Source organism: Bos taurus, chromosome 13 (genome assembly GCF_002263795.3).
Source record: "Bos taurus isolate L1 Dominette 01449 registration number 42190680 breed Hereford chromosome 13, ARS-UCD2.0, whole genome shotgun sequence".
NCBI classification, from domain to species: Eukaryota; Metazoa; Chordata; class Mammalia; order Artiodactyla; family Bovidae; genus Bos; species Bos taurus.
This window is the reverse complement of record NC_037340.1, coordinates 44,363,161-44,373,851: the sequence shown is the minus strand read 5'-3', so window position 1 is coordinate 44,373,851 and position 10,691 is coordinate 44,363,161. Positions and strand designations below refer to the sequence as shown.

Sequence of the window (10,691 nt, the reverse complement as noted above, 5' to 3'; positions counted from 1 at the left end):
TGCCCCTCCACTTCCATTTCATGATAACACTAAGAACCTGATACTTTCTTCAACACATTAGCCCATTTTATGTTCAAAAGTGAAAGGAAAAAATTGTCATGCTTTTGAGACTCTAACACCTTTTCATTTCGGCCTTAATGAACTGCCTGCTCTGCCCTCTTGTTTCCTTCCAGGCAAGGATCCTGTCATGTTCAGGTATTTCCCCACCAGTTAGACCTTTCTTCTTCTGCGTGACGTATCACACCATTGGCTTGTGAGCGTCGTATATTGATGGCACATGGCACATAACTACACAGGCTCCTTTAGGGCCACTTACAAGGAGGTTTTCCAGAGAACGAGTTTGGACACCAACCAGAGTGATCACAGCTCGTCTGTGGACCAACCTTAGCTGGATATCAGTTACACGATATGCTACATTTGTGAACCTGGTAGGCAGAAATGAGTTCAGTGTTTTCAAATAATAATTAAGGCACAAATATTCATTAATCGTCTATTATAGGGTCTAAGAATGAAAGAACGCAAAGATGAGTGGTCTATGTCCCTCCTCCAAGGAGTTTAATTATTAATTGGGCTGAAAAGACATGTACTTTTTTTGCAACCCTATGATGAAAACATTGTGAAAAAGCATGGACTAAATCATCAGATGGTCAGGAGAAATAACTCACTGCTAAAAAATTCAGAAACTACAGAACAATGGCAAAGATGTTTTCTCACAAAGCTATTCGGTAGTTTAAATGTTTTAAATGTGGCATGTGGGCACCTTTTAGAAAAGTTTCAAAATATCAAATTTGATTCTGAGCCTGGACAGATTTGATAAGCCTGTGGAACACATAACGATTCTTGCTTTGTTAAGGAAATAGGAGGCATTTGCAATGCCATGTTGCTCCGGCACCATCTCTACTGAAACACCTCCTTCTACTGTCCCAGTACATCCATGCCTGGATTCACCCATGGGAAAAGGCAGGACTGCTGCATCAATGGCTGTGCTGAATGACATTGCTCTCCTTTGTCTAAAATGTCCACAGCGCCTAAGCCAGGAAACCTGCCGCTTGTTACCAGCCAGACCAAAGAAGTTGTTTTCCTCAGGCCCATGTGTGCAATCTCAAAATTCAGTTTGAAGACAAACATTTCTTTTCCTCATTACATTATTATTTAGAAAAACTTACTATATTGTAAGTAACTGCCCAATTGTCCACTTCCCTCATTAGACAACAATGTCTCTAAAGTCAGTCACTGTGGTTTATTCACCATTGTTTCCCTGAAATAAAAATTATTTTGACCCTATTTCATATCATTCACAAAAATGAATTCCAGATGGGTTACAGATACAAATGTGAAAGGAAAACAAAAAAACCCTAAAAGAAAATGTGAGGATATCTTCATGCCCTTGGGAGTGAGTAAAGAGTTCTTAAAAAGAAGATCTGAATATAAAGGGAAAATTTGTAAACTTGCCGTCATATGATTAAGAACTTTCATCAAAAGATGCCATTAGCAGAATGAAAGAGCAAGCCACAGACTAGGAGAAGATATTTGCAATTCAAATGGCACCAAGGATTTATGTCCAGAATATATAAAGAAGTTCTACAAATCAATAAAAAAGACAGACAATCCCATGGAAATACACTCCAGAGAACTGAACAGCCACTTCACAAAAGAGGTTCTACAAACAGCCAATAAATATATGAAAAAGTGTCCACCTCATTAATCACAAAGAAATGCAGCTTAGAGCCAACGAGATCCCACCAGGCACCAGCCAACTGAAGTGGCTGGAATGCGGGTTGGGCAGCAGGCAGACCAGCTTGTACTCTCAGCCACTGCTGATGGAAGGAAATACCCACGGGTGAAACTGCTCTGTGGTTGCATTCTGAAACAGGACATAAACAGAGGGTGTCACCAGCAATTCTGCTCCTAGGAACGTATCCCACCAAAATGAGGACACACGTTCACCCAGAGACACATCCAAGAATTTTTACATCGGAACTCTTCATGCCAACTCCAAGGGCCAACCAACACATTTAGGAGGGATAAAAGGATTGTGGTTTATTCAAACGCTGGGAAAGCTTCCTAACAATTTTGAAATGCAGAGACTCATCTCAAGTGTTAAAGTCCAGATAACAGAAGCCTTTGGGGGAAGGCAGGGACCTGGGGCTGAGGGTGGTGTTTTATTTCCTGATCTGCATGGGGGTGACACGGATGCATTTGCTTTGGGAGAATTTTTCACTTCGTGTACGTCAGTTGTACACATTTTTATGACTAGCTTGTCCACTTTTCAGTATGGGAGCTATACTGTAGCAAATTTCACTAAAATTATTTGCTTGTGCTCAATGGCAATTAAAATTCTAAAATTATTTTCTAAATCAGTGGTTCCCAACCTTTTCGTGGAAGACAATTTTTCCACAGATGGGAGCAGAGGCATGGTTTCAGGATGATTCAAGTGTCTTATATTTATTGTGCATTTTATTTTTATTATTATTGCATCAGCTCCACCTCAGATCATCAGGCATTAGATCCCAGAGGTTGGGGACCCCGTTCTAAATAAAGAAATGGCAATGCCATGAGAAACCAACTGATTTGGATGTGATGAACAAGAAAGAAGAATAAGAGCTTGGTGAGGTCACACATTCCCCATCACTCTGGAGAGATGGAACGGGGGTTCCATGCTGGTTAGACGGAGCAGTCTGAGTTTTTTTGCCCCATCATAGATCCTTTTCATAATGATGTGTTTATAAGACTTCTGCTTCTTCCATGCCTGTTAAAGATGCTGACATTAAGAGGCTGCATTGAAGTAGGAAGATGAGCTCTGGGATGCAAGGGTGACTGTGGGCTAGAGCGGGCCTGTGACCTCACAATGTTTACCAGCCACTGTTCACCTTGGTCATTCATCTGCCAAGTGCTTGGAGCCATCTCAGCTATGAAAACTGCCGTATGGGCCCCAACTCTATTCTTTTTTCTGTTCATCATATTTGATTAATATCATTTGAAATATCATTAAGTAATTTTAATGCAGGTGTGTGGATCCGAAGCTACTCTAGAGCTTTCCTGACATAAACATTGACAAATTATGTGCGATTTTAAGTTTGCGCAAGTGATTAATCTGCTCTTCTGTGGTTGAAATTAATTATTACTTTCATATTTACATGACTCATTCTGATATGTCCGATCATTAACACGCTGCCATTTGCCCTGTATCATTTTTAAACACAATATTATATATTTAATGTACAACGAGGACAAAGAACAAGAGGGAATCAGATCAGAACTTTCATATTAGGTGATGTTATTAACATTTTTATGTATTCTGTCTTCATAGAAGCTTAATGGGATAGTATCATCACTATAATTAAGTGGACTGGTATATACTTTCCCCCAATTTATCTGTAAGTGCTAGCATGATTTACTTATGAAAAATATATTTGGAAATTTCCACTTCCTCTTACAAGCTCTCTAATGGGAGTAAGTACAGAGGAGGCTTTTAGAAGTTCGCACGTATTCAGTAGGAAAATTCAGGGACCGGAGGGCTGACAGCCAACCTCGCAGGACCTGTTGTGACTTCCTGCTGGTGGGAGGACTCACCTGCACCAGGTCAGACAGGTGGGTGTTCATCTTGCTTTCCAAGGAACGAGGCTCTGTAACTTGGGAACAATCTATGATGCTGGGGCACCTTTATCATTTGAGAACACATAGTAAAAATAACTTCAGTCCAAGCTAGAGCAAAAGCATCCATTTATCAGGAGCCTATGCGGTCCTGAGCATTGTTTAGGTTCTCTACTTACACTGTCTTTTATTTATTGTCATTTCCTTCTTATAGTCAACAAAACGGAGGCTTATGTCGCCTAAGGCTGGAGCTGGACCGGGTCTGCATGCTGGTGAGGAAAGTGAGATCTGCGTGTGGTGAGAAGGTGAGTGATGAAAATAAAACTTAATATACTCGTGTAAATGTCCTTGCTTTGGGGGCGGGGGCAGGAAATTGTATGCATTGTTGCCTGCCTTGGCAGATACAGGTAGGCAGACTCTATATTGAGTGACTTCTAGCTGTTTTAGGTTAAAGCTGATCCTTCAGGGGTTCCTGCTGAAGGGTGTCAGTTCTTGTTTTCTGCAGCTACGCTTGGGCATAGTGGAAAGGCACGGAGTGTCCCGTGAGACACTGATGGACATGGACAGCCTTGCAGGTGGATTGCTGAAGAACAATTATTAAATGATACCAGCTGGATTTTCACTGTTATTCCCTGCATCTGTGTATTCGGTTCGGCTAATGTACGTTGCCATGTTGCTTCAGGTCCAAGGATCCTTTCCTTGGTGGCACTGAGTCCACCAACAAGTCTGTTAAGTGCGTTCTTCACCTGTGGTATCCTGGAACTCGCACTTTTTGGGTCAGCATGGTATTTGACCCTTTCTTACAATTTCCATCTCTGCTGAAACCCACCATCCCTTCACGTCCATGGTCTGTCTTTTCCACCAGAGCCTGTAACTCATGAGTCACCATTATTTAAAGATACCATCTGAGGGTGACAACAGCAGGGCCACTGGAGTCTATTCTGCTGCCCTGTTGTCTCATGAAGATGGCCTGTGTCTTTTTTCCTTGCCTTTTCCCCATTACTTTTAAATGAATGCTTGCTATTAGGTGTGGAGAGTCGGACTGAGACCTGGCGTGCCCCTTCTGCTGAGCTGTTGAGATGGGAGGCTGAGTTATCCTCAGCTCTAGGAGCTGGGCTGTGTTGGTCCAGGTGTTGTTCTGGCCCCTTCTGACCGGTAGCTCTGAATTCCTCCAGAATTCCCCTGAGCTGAGGCTGGACCAGTGGACAGAGCTTTCTGTGGTCCAGCTGCACCCCCAGCATCCAGGTTTCCTGGTGTTTCTGAGCATGGATGGTCCTCTCTGGGCTCTCACGCTGTCTGGTAGTAGATCTCACTGCTTGTGAACAGTTAGTTTTCTGATTTCCTCTAAGTTCTCATTATTAAACTAAAAAAACCCTAATGGCTTTTATATTTTACCTCATATTCATTCACCTTACTGAATTCTTCTACTAATTCCAATTGTTTAGAAAGAGCTTTTTGGATTTTCTAGTTACAGAATCATCTCATAAAAAAGGAGGTATTTTTATCTTTTGAAAACGCCACACGACTTATTAAATACTTTAATTACAGTGACTAGATCCTTGAAGACAATATTTAATTATAATTGTAATAGTAAGGATACATCTCTAATGTCTAACTTTAATTAAAATAGATTCTGCATTTTACCCTTTAAAATAATAATTCCAACTGTTTTGTGTAAATAGTTATTATTGTACTTACACTGTTCACATATACTCTTCTTTTTTCAAACAAAGTCAAAGAGGAATGGTTAAAGAGAACTGGTATTTAACAAGTTTTAACACTACGTAAATTTTCTCTTTTATGTCTGCATGATGGAACCCACATGACCGAGAAGTGATTCATCTTTGTGCCGGCTCCATGCCCACACTTGCCCGGCTGAATGTAGCTGAAGAATAATAAATGCACCTGAGATGAATTCTCCCTTACCTTTCCAGGTGGCTCAGTGGTAAAGAATCTGTCTGCCAATGCAGGAGATGTGAGTTCAATCCCTGGGTGGGGAAGCTCCCCTGGAGAAGGAAATGGCAACCCACTCCAGTGTTCTTGCCTGGGAAATCCGATGGACAGAGGAGCCTGGTGGGCTACAGTCCATGGAACCGTGGAGTGGGACACAGCTGAGCACACTCACACAGACCACCACCATCCTGGATTCCCAGAGTCCTCTCACTCTCCCCCTCCCCCTCTCTTCCCCCTCTCAAACTCCCACCCTCTTCCTCCATTCTCACCCTGGTGGATTGTATCCCTTTGGGTCTCTCTCAGGAGCGGGATGCCATCCGAGGAGGGTGTCCACCTCTCACGCGGACCACCTACAAGCATCTCCATGTCCTCCTGTCAAGATCAGCGAAGCCGCCTCCCCTCTGGCACGTGTCTTAGACCCCTCGCCCCAGTTGGTCCAGGGACTTGCTCTAGGAATGCTTCCTCTTTTTTCTCATTAATTAATCTTCCCTATCTATATGTAAACATGCTGTTATCTGATCATAAACAGATAAAAATCTCTATTTTCCTGTCTCAGTATTGCCTCACTTTCTCCATTCCTTAAAGTAAAGCTCTCCTGAGTTGTCTAAACTGCCTTTCTCCATTTCACATCTCCCTCTGAGCAGGTCTCTGACCTCCAGGGTTCCACTAAGACAACTCTTATCTTAGATTCCCCCTTACCTATTTAAACTATCTTGGAAATCTCCTCCAGCTTTAGGTTACCAGGGGTAGCTCAAGACTACAAAACTGCCATTTCCAGCCAGGAAAGTCCCTCCAGGGGCTTCTTAAAAGACATACTCATTATTGTCTCTGATGCCCAGTTACCTCCCTGACCACATCATCTTCATACTCTCCCCAGGGGTTGTTTTTATCCAGACGCATGTCTCCATGTTGCCCCTGAGGCTTTACCCTGGCTTCACCCTCTGAGTCAGGCTCCCCACCCATCTCCTCGGCCACATACACCTGGTCTGGTCTTGACTAGCAACTGGCGAGTTTCCTTCTCTGACAAATCTAAATAGACCTCTCTGTCTACATCCTGTCTTTAATTCTCCTCCATTTTCACTTACTACCATCTAACATCATAGGTATATATCGTCTATTCATTTTGTTTGTTGTCGTGAGACAGGTTAGATGCTCATCTAAAAAAAAAGTTCACAAATTAGGAAAATAATGCAGGAATACATTTCTAATACTTCAATAAGTTTTTTTTCTGTCTTCATAAATCAGACCCATTTATGATTTTCCTATATTGTTCTATTTTATCAGAATTTTGAAAGAGTTATGGTACCTTTGGGAAGTGAATTGGGAGGCCTTTCATCTCTGTTCTGAGGCCTGGGATAATTTAACTTTGAGAAGCCTCTCTCTTGAAGGTTATATAAATTCATGTTACATAAAACTCAGCTGGGACTCCATCTGTCCTTGGTGTCTTTTTCAATGGTAGATCTTTAAGTGTCTTTTTCTAAACTCTCTTATGGTAACTGATGTATTTAAGTTTCCCCTTCCTTTCTTTTTGGGTGAATTTTGGCAATATATATTTTGCTGGGAAGTCATCCATTTCCTCTAAATTTTCAAATGTCTTGTCAGAAAGTTTCATATATACATATATTTTTATGACTGCTTTAATCACTTCTACCTCTATAGTTATAGTTATTTCTTGTTTCTCTCTCCTAGCTTGGTGCATTTTTTGCCTTCTCTTTCTGCTTTAAACAAGCTCATGAAGCATTCATATAAATAAACTGACTCAGATTTGAATTTTAAAATTTCTGCTACCTTTAAAAATTTTCCCCAGTTTTAGCTTTTGTAATGAATTTTTTTCCTCTTTGTTTTGGGTTTAAATTATTTTATATATTCATAGGATGAGCACAACTCTATTCTTTAACTTTCTTTGTAGATAATGACGATATTTCATGTCAATTTTTTTCTTTTTCTGAAAACTACTTTCATTCTGTCCCACAGGTTTAGCTGTGAAGATAGTTCCTCTTCATAACTTTTTACATCCTTGTAATTTTCCTTTTGATTTTCTCTTTGTCCAAGAGTTATCTGTCTAGGAATGGTCTCCTTAATCCCCCAGGGATTCTGATTATTGGTCCCTTTATATTATTAATTATTTCTGATCTTATTAGTTCATGTTCACAGAATGAACTCAATAAAGTTTTTTTTTTTTTTAATGTACTTTGGCATTCTTTTGAGCTAAGAAAGTAATTTATTTTATAAATGTTCCATGAACATGGGCATTAAAAAAATCTTTTTAAGGAATATGAGATTTCATATATACCAATTAAACCATACATACTTATTTTACTATTTAGTTATTTCACAGAATTATTTTTGCCTTTTAAATCTGTCCAAGTCTCAAAGAAGCAGTTTAAAATATCTCACTCAAATGATAATATTAACAGTTTAATTTTTGCTTTATTTGCTTAGGTTTGTATGGTTTGGTACATATGAAAAACAGAAAATTCCACTTTATTTCTTTGTGTTTTTAATTCTAAAGTTAACATTTTCCTAGATTGTAGTTCTAACTTTCATTTTTGTTTCCATTTGTAGAATATCTGTTTATTGCCCACCCAGAGCTCGCTATTATAATGCATTTGCTATTTGGTGTCAGTATTTCCCCAAGAATTCTTTCATATGGAGTGTGAGGCTAGGGTATATTTTTCCAAATAACCACATATTCACATTTTGAATATGGTTTTGAATAATGGTGGATATTTCTCAGATATTATATAAAGATGTTATTCTAGTATCATCTAGAATCCCTTTGATCAGTAGGTTTAGGATGCTTTAATGTCTTCTCATATTTATTTCTGTTTATTTCTTACAACTCATGATTTTCCTTATCTGAGGCATATCTGGGAAACTTTTCAAAGTCCATTAATGTCTTCTTTTCCTTCTAGAACTCCTGTTTTTCTCTCAGTCTTCTTTAGGATTACTTTCCTCTACTGCCTGTGATTCCAACTCTACAATTTTGAAACATCTTTTATAAAAAAGAGTGAAATAATGCCATTTGCAAAAACAATGGATGGGCCTAGAGACTGTCAGGCTAAATGAAGGAAGTCAGAAAGAAAAAGACAAATACCATGGGATGTCACTTTTGCATGGGGGCTTTCCAGGTGGCACAGTGGTAACAAATCTGTTTGCCAACACAGGAGTCTTGAGGGACATGGATTCAATCCCTGGGTTGGGAAGATCCCCTGGAAAAGGAAAGGACAACCCAATCCAGTGTTCTGTACTGGAGAATCCCATGGACAGAGGAGCCTGGTGGGCTACTGTCCATGGGATCACAAAGAGTCAGACAGGACTAAAGCAACTCAGTACATCACTTGCATGTGGAATCTACATATGACAAAACATATGAAACAGAAAGAGACTCACAGACATAGGAAACAGACTTGTGGTTGCCAAGGGGGAGGGATGGATTGGGAGTTTGGAATTAGCAGATGCAGATACACAACAAGTCCCACAGTAGAACACAGGGAGCTGTATTCAATATCCTATGGTAAACTACAACGGAAAAATATGAAGAAGAATATATATATATATATATATATATATATATATATATGTATGTATAACTGAATTACTTTGTGGTACAGAGGAAATAAGCATAATATTGTAAATCAACTATACTTCAATGAAATAAATTTTAAAAAAATTAAGGCAATAGCATATGTTCTGAGTACACTGGTTGGCTCAGACTGCACCTGAGTCAATGGGATCATATCTCTATCTTCCAAGCAGAGCGGGCAGGAAGAATTAAGTGAAGGCAATCGGTCTGGGATGATTTTAGAGCTTCCTAGGTGCTGAGCCACTGCTTCTGGGACTTTTCCTAAGAAGCAAACCCACAAGAGAGGTGGATTATGCAGTTATTATCTGAGAAGGAGGAGCTCAATCTTTTAACAAAATATGGCAGAGGAGACATTCTATGGAGACCATCTGGAACATGGCTTAGAATCGTCTGCTGGGACAGCTTCTGAGGAGCTGATTGAAAGCAAAGAAATGATCCATTTTTAAAGGACTTGTAGATCAGTAGCAGACTTTGAAGTGGGCGGGACTGAAATGAAATAGTGGAGATAAATCATAAGTGAACTCAGCCCTGGCAGGAACAAGATCTTGAAGATGAGAAGCTGTACTATTAACAGCAGGTCAGAAGATGGAAAAAAAAAAGCAGGTGAAGACTCCCACGTGTCCAGCCTGCCGACATGAAACCTGCTAGCTCACTGTCTGGATGGTTTGCGTTCTCCTGTTTTGCACAAGGTATGCTTACGAAAACACGAGAGTCTTCGAGGGCTCTCGTTTCTCAGGAGACACTGCTTTTCTTCCTCTCAGAACACTCTCCAAGTTCCTCACACCTTCTGGGCTCTGGGGAAATTTACCATCACATGGCTCTTATTCCAAGCACCCTAATTTTAGGCGAATGGTTGTCTTTGTAGGTTCTCCTCTTCAGGGTGTGGGGTAAAATGTGATCACCAGCCCTGTGGGGACCTGATCTCAGACTCACTGGACTTGATGTGACCTCAGAGTGGTGCTGATTGTGGGCTTCTCATCCTGAAACGCTGCTCACACTCAGCTGTCTGACCTCTTGCATCTTCCTGACTTGCTATATTTTTAAATTAACTTTAACAGAAGTTTTAAATACCTAATATCCCTGATAGCTCAGTTGGTAAAGAATCCACCTGCAATGCAGGAGACCTGGGTTCGATCCCTGGGTTGGGAAGATCCCCTGGAGAAGGAAAAAGCTACCCACTCCAGTACTCTGGCCTGGAGAATTCCATGGACTGTAAAGTCCGTGGGGTCACAAAGAGTGAGACATGACTGAGAGGCTTTCACTTTCAGCAGTATTCCTAATATTATTCATATTTTACAGAAGGATTAGTTAGGAACCCCATCTGTCTTCACTTACCTAATTTACCAACTGTGAATAAGGTAAAAATCTCTCACTTTTTTAAAGTAAAAATCTAAGAATCTCAACGACAAGGCAGCATCCTCACCTCTCACCTTGTTTTCTTATTACCTGTGACATGAACACTTGTGTCTTTGTTCTCTTCGGTGCTTTGTATGGACTACCACTTCTGCACTTTGTTTGTCATGTTGCCAGTCTGATCTCCATTCCACTCAACCCGACT

The 10,691-nt window shown here is 40.4% G+C and overlaps 1 long non-coding RNA gene across 2 annotated transcripts; it reads left to right on the top strand.

The window, feature by feature from the left end:
* Positions 1-2,520: 2,520 nt before the first annotated feature.
* On the top strand, positions 2,521-7,735 carry LOC104973799 (uncharacterized). Of its 2 annotated transcripts, XR_810662.4 has the most exons (4): positions 2,521-3,591; positions 3,809-3,899; positions 5,429-5,569; positions 5,851-7,735. It is a non-coding gene; the product is annotated as an uncharacterized lncRNA (long non-coding RNA). The 2 variants fall into 2 exon arrangements; XR_009496908.1 differs by having other exon boundaries at positions 2,526-3,591; positions 5,429-7,735.
* The last annotated feature ends 2,956 nt before the right edge of the window (positions 7,736-10,691 follow it).